Consider the following 6,371-nt stretch of genomic DNA (forward strand, 5'->3'; position numbering starts at 1 on the left):
CAGCCCTCTCTCTCGCTACACTTCCTCCTCCTCCACCTTCGCTTTCCTCTCCTCCACCAGTAATCACTCCACCTCTGGTGAGACACACCTCTCTACACTGCTACTCCCCCAGCCCTCTGTCTCGCTACTCCTCCTCCTCCACCTTCGCCCTCTCCTCCACCAGTAATCACTCCACCTCTGGTGAGACACACCTCTACAGCTCAGCCATCCACCCTCTTCGCTTTCCTCCTCCTCCACCTTCCACCAGTAATCACTCCACCTCTGGTGAGACACACCTCTACAGCTACAGCCATGCTACTCCCCTCAGCCCCACCTCTCTCTCAGCTACACTGCTACTCCCTCACTTCCTCCTCCTCCACCTTCGCTTTCCTCTCCTCCACCAGTAATCACTCCACCTCTGGTGAGACACACCTCTACAGCTACACTGCTACTCCCCTCAGCCCTCTCTCTCTCGCTCTACACTTCCTCCTCCTCCACCTTCGCTTTCCTCTCCTCCACCAGTAATCACTCCACCTCTGGTGAGACACACCTCTACAGCTACACTGCTACTCCCTCAGCCCTCTGTCTCGCTACACTTCCTCCTCCTCCACCTTCGCTTTCCTCTCCTCCACCAGCTAGTAATCACGCCACCTCTGGTGAGACACACCTCTACAGCTACACTGCTACTCCCTCAGCCCTCTCTCTCGCTACACTTCCTCCTCCTCCACCTTTGTTTTCCTCTCCTCCACCAGTAATCACTCCACCTCTGGTGAGACACACCTCTACAGCTACAGCCATGCTACTCCCCCAGCCCTCTGTCTCGCTACACTTCCTCCTCCTCCACCTTCGATTTCCTCTCCTCCACCAGTAATCACTCCACCTCTGGTGAGACACACCTCTACAGCTACACTGCTACTCCCTCAGCCCTCTGTCTCGCTACACTTCCTCCTCCTCCACCTTCGCTTTCCTCTCCTCCACCAGTAATCACTCCACCTCTGGTGAGACACACCTCCACAGCTACACTGCTACACACCAGACCTGGTCAAATACAGTATGTGAAGTACGGTGAAGTACTGGGGCCTTAACTTGGTTTTCCCCCTACAAAGGTACCACTACCACAATCCACAAATAATAACCCCAACGTGCCCATTCCAAGCTGAATCAAACATATTGACCTGCCTTCAGACTCTGGAGACAGCAGGAGTAGGGCTGGGTGTGCAGGACCAGGACCTAGAGGGAAGGAGGACTGGCCCCAGAAGGAGACAGAGGGTGAGAGAGAGACGGATGGTGTGACTGACCAGCAGCAGTGGCAGCAGCAGGGTATACCAGTGTTTCCAGGGCAGGACTCAGAGGAGGGGTTGTACTACCACAGCATCCTGCAGGTAACAACTGGTAAATCACTCTGGGACAACTGCTGATAGAACAAAGGCTGTATAGCTAAATGTGACTGGTTGATTGGTTGATTGCTTGCAGGCCGTACAGAAGTGGTTCAGTCAGTTTGGCTGGCCCCGTGGACCAAACCCCATCTCTCTACCACGCTCTCTCAGAAGGTAAACCTCATCTCTCTACCACGCTCTCTCAGATGGTAAACCTCATCTCTCTACCACGCTCTCTCAGAAGGTAAACCTCATCTCTCTACCACGCTCTCTCAGAAGGTAAACCTCATCTCTCTACCACGCTCTCTCAGAAGGTAAACCTCATCTCTCTACCACGCTCTCAGAAGGTAAACCTCATCTCTCTACCACGCTCTCTCAGAAGGTAGATGGACTGGTATCCGTCACACATATTTTTATTTTATGTTTTCATTACATTATGTTATTATTCGTCTCTCCTCTCTCTCTCCTCTCTCTCTCTCTTTCTCCCTCCCTCCCCCTCCCCTCTCTCTCTCTCTCTCTCTCTCTCTCTCTCTCTCTCTCTCTCTCTCTCTCTCTCTCTCTCTCTCTCTCTCTCTCTCCTCTCTCCCTCTCTCTCTTCTCCCTCTCTCTCTTTTTCTCCCTCCCCTCTCTCCCTCTCTCTCTCTCTCTCTCTCTCTCTCTTTCTCCCTCCCCTCTCTCTTTCTCTCTCTCTCTTTCTTTCTCCCTCCTCTCTCTCTCTCTCTCTCTCTCTCTCTCTATCTCTCTTTCTCCCTCCCTCCCTCCCTCCCTCCCTCCCTCCCTCCCTCCCTCCCTCCCTCCCTCCCTCCCTCCCTCCCTCCCTCCCTCCCTCCCTCCCTCCCTCTCTCTCTCTCTCTCTCTCTCTCTCTCTCTCTCTCTCTCTCTCTCTCTCTCTCTCTCTCTCTCTCTCTCTCTCTCTCTCTCTCTCTCTGTCTATCTCTCCCCAGGGTGGTATGTAGAGTCCAGACAGTAGACTCCAGCTCTAGTGAGTGGAGGAACTCGTACCTTATGAGTCAAGGTAAAGACACACGGACCATCTACGACATGCTGCATCACCTGAGTGGACAGACACTTCCTGGTGTGAGCACCAACCAATCGCTGCCCTGCAACCACACTGAGCGCGTGCAGCAGCTTCTTCACTGGAACACAGTGCTGCTGGCCTTCCTCAGGTACCACACAGACACTTAATCACTCATACACGGACAACTCCGCCGGGCCTCCGTGTACACACGTACACACGTACACACGTACACACGTACACACTTACACACGTACACACGTACACACGTACACACGTACACACTTACACACTTACACACTTACACACGTACACACGTACACACGTACACACGTACACACTTACACACGTACACACGTACACACTTACACACTTACACACTTACACACGTACACACGTACACACGTACACACGTACACACTTACACACTTACACACGTACACACGTACACACGTACACACGTACACACGTACACACGTACACACGTACACACGTACACACTTACACACGTACACACGTACACACTTACACACGTACACACGTACACACGTACACACGTACACACGTACACACGTACACACGTACACACTTACACACTTACACACGTACACATGTACACACTTACACACGTACACACGTACACACTTACACACGTACACACGTACACACGCAGGCACACACCCTCACCAGCCTACTCACTGTGTTGTGATCTTCAGGAGGCAGGAGCCTGTCTGTCCCACATCAGACCCCAGTACCTGTTAGACTCCCAGGAGTTCAGCCACTGGAGCTCTCTACAGGCCCAGTGTGATCAGAGGGGGCTGGACTACAGCAGCAAGGTCTTTGAATCCCTCAGTAAAAGGGCCTGGATGGATGTTCTACTGCAGACCTACAAGGCAAGAGAGTGTAGTCTCTCTCTCTCAATTCAATTCAATTCAATTCAAGGGCTTTATTGGCCTGGGAAACATGTGTTAACATTGCCAAAGCAAGTGAAGTAGATAATATATAAAGTGAAATAAACAATAAACATGAACAGTAAACATTACACATACAGAAGTTTCAAAACAATAAAGACAAATGTCATGTTATATATATATATATATATACAGTGTTGTAACAATGTACAAATGGTTAAAGTACACAAGGGAAAATAAATAAGCATAAATATGGGTTGTATTTACAATGGTGTTTGTTCTTCACTGGTTGCCCAGTGGCAACAGGTCACAAATCTCTCTCTGTCTCTCTCTCCGTCTCTCTCTATATATCTCTTTCTCTCTCTCTCTCCCTCTGTGTCCTGATCAGCAGTCTGAGAAATGTATCTGTGTCTGTCTGTCTGTCCCCTCCTCCCCAGGTGCTAGTCCTGCCGCGGGTGACAGAGGGTCCCTTGTCCCTGGGCCTCCAGAGCTGTGACAGTGGCAGCATGGAGCAGCAGGTCCCCAGGATAGACCCAAAGCCCCTGACCTCTAACGTCTACTCCACCTGGGAGAGGAGGCTACTCACCTGGCTCAACCTGCACTACCACAGCATGAGGACTACCGTCTGGAGCCCACTCACCTCTACAGGTAGGAGGGGGGTGTTGAGGAAGAGACAGAGAGGTAGAGACAGAGAGGTAGAGACAGAGAGGTAGAGACAGAGAAGTAGAGACAGAGAGGTAGAGACAGAGAGATAGAGACAGAGAAGTAGAGACAGAGAGGTGAAGACAGAGAGGTAAAGACAGAGAGGTAGAGAGAGAAGTAGAGACAGAGAGGAGACAGAGAAGTAGAGACAGAGAGGTAGAGACAGAGAGGTAGAGACAGGGAGGTAGAGACAGAGAAGTAGAGACAGAGAGGTAGAGACAGAGAAGTAGAGACAGAGAGGTAGAGACAGAGAGGTAGAGAGAGAAGTAGAGACAGAGAGGTAGAGACAGAGAAGTAGAGACAGAGAGGTAGAGACAGAGAGGTAGAGAGAGAAGTAGAGACAGAGAAGTAGAGACAGAGAGGTAGAGAGAGAAGTAGAGACAGAGAGGGAGAGACAGAGAGGTAGAGACCGAGAGGTAGAGAGAGAAGTAGAGACAGAGAGGTAGAGACAGAGAAGTAGAGACAGAGAGGTAGAGACAGAGAGGTAGAGAGAGAAGTAGAGACAGAGAAGTAGAGACAGAGAGGTAGAGACAGAGAGGTAGAGACAGAGAAGTAGAGACAGGGAGGTAGAGACAGAGAGGTAGAGACAGAGAGGTAGAGAGAGAAGTAGAGACAGAGAGGTGAAGACAGAGAGGTAAAGACAGGGAGGTAGAGACAGAGAGGTAGAGACAGAGAGATAGAGACAGAGAGGTAGAGACAGAGAGATAGAGACAGAGAGGTAGAGACAGAGAGGTAAAGACAGAGAGGTAGAGACAGAGAGGTAGAGACAGAGAGGTAGAGACAGAGAGGTAGAGACAGAGAGGTAGAGACAGAGAGGTAGAGACAGAGAGGTAGAGACAGAGAGGTAGAGACAGAGAGGTAGAGACAGAGAGGTAGAGAGAGACAGAGAGGTAGAGACAGAGAGGTAGAGACAGAGAGGTAAAGACAGAGAGGTAGAGACAGAGAAGTAGAGACAGAGAGGTAGAGACAGAGAGGTAGAGACAGAGAGGTAAAGACAGAGAGGTAGAGACAGAGAGGTAGAGACAGAGAGGTAGAGACAGAGAGGAGGTAGAGACAGAGAGGTAGAGACAGAGAAGTAGAGACAGAGAGATAGAGACAGAGAAGTAGAGACAGAGAGGTGAAGACAGAGAGGTAGAGACAGAGAGGTAGAGACAGAGAGGTAGAGACAGAGAGGTGAAGACAGAGAGGTAGAGACAGAGAGGTAGAGACAGAGAGGTAGAGACAGAGAAGTAGAGACAGAGAGGTAGAGACAGAGAGGTAGACACAGGGAGGTAGAGACAGAGAGGTAGAGACAGAGAGGTGAAGACAGAGAGGTAGAGACAGAGAGGTGAAGACAGAGAGGTAAAGACAGAGAGGTAAAGACAGAGAGGTAGAGACAGAGAGGTAGAGACAGAGAGGTAGAGACAGAGAGGTAGAGACAGAGAGGTAGAGACAGTGAGGTAGAGACAGAGAGGTAGAGACAGAGAGGTAGAGACAGAGAGGTGAAGACAGAGAAGTAGAGACAGAGAGGTAGAGACAGAGAGGTAGAGACAGAGAGGTGAAGACAGAGAGGTAGAGACAGAGAGGTGAAGACAGAGAGGTAGAGACAGAGAGGTAGAGACAGAGAGGTAGAGACAGAGAGGTAGAGACAGAGAGGTGAAGACAGAGAGGTAGAGACAGAGAGGTAGAGACAGAGAGGTAGAGACAGAGAGGTAAAGACAGAGAGGTAGAGACAGAGAAGTAGAGACAGAGAGATAGAGACAGAGAAGTAGAGACAGAGAGGTGAAGACAGAGAGGTAGAGACAGAGAGGTAGAGACAGAGAAGTAGAGACAGAGAGGTAGAGACAGAGAAGTAGAGACAGAGAGGTAGAGAGAGAAGTAGAGACAGAGAGGGAGAGACAGAGAGGTAGAGACCGAGAGGTAGAGAGAGAAGTAGAGACAGAGAGGTAGAGACAGAGAAGTAGAGACAGAGAGGTAGAGACAGAGAGGTAGAGAGAGAAGTAGAGACAGAGAGGTGAAGACAGAGAGGTAGAGACAGAGAGGTAGAGACAGAGAGGTAGAGACAGAGAAGTAGATACAGAGAGGTAGAGACAGAGAGGTAGAGACAGAGAGGTAGAGACAGAGAAGTAGAGACAGAGAGGTAGAGACAGAGAGGTAGAGAGAGAGGTAGAGACAGAGAAGTAGAGACAGAGAGGTAGAGACAGAGAGGTAGAGACAGAGAAGTAGAGACAGAGAGGTAGAGACAGAGAGGTAGAGAGAGAGAGGTAGAGACAGAGAGAGTAGAGACAGAGAGGTAGAGACAGAGAGGTAGAGACAGAGAGGTAGAGACAGAGAAGTAGAGACAGAGAGGTAGAGACAGAGAGGTAGAGAGAGAGAGGTAGAGACAGAGAAGTAGAGACAGAGAGGTAG

The 6,371-nt window shown here is 50.2% G+C and overlaps 1 long non-coding RNA gene across 1 annotated transcript; it reads left to right on the forward strand.

The window, feature by feature from the left end:
* Positions 1-1,164: 1,164 nt before the first annotated feature.
* Positions 1,165-2,403, forward strand: LOC124028269. Its single transcript, XR_006837567.1, has 3 exons — positions 1,165-1,361; positions 1,453-1,529; positions 2,300-2,403. It is a non-coding gene; the product is annotated as an uncharacterized LOC124028269 (long non-coding RNA).
* The last annotated feature ends 3,968 nt before the right edge of the window (positions 2,404-6,371 follow it).

The sequence above is a fragment of the Oncorhynchus gorbuscha genome, unplaced genomic scaffold, assembly GCF_021184085.1.
Source record: "Oncorhynchus gorbuscha isolate QuinsamMale2020 ecotype Even-year unplaced genomic scaffold, OgorEven_v1.0 Un_scaffold_3933, whole genome shotgun sequence".
Lineage (NCBI taxonomy): Eukaryota > Metazoa > Chordata > Actinopteri > Salmoniformes > Salmonidae > Oncorhynchus > Oncorhynchus gorbuscha.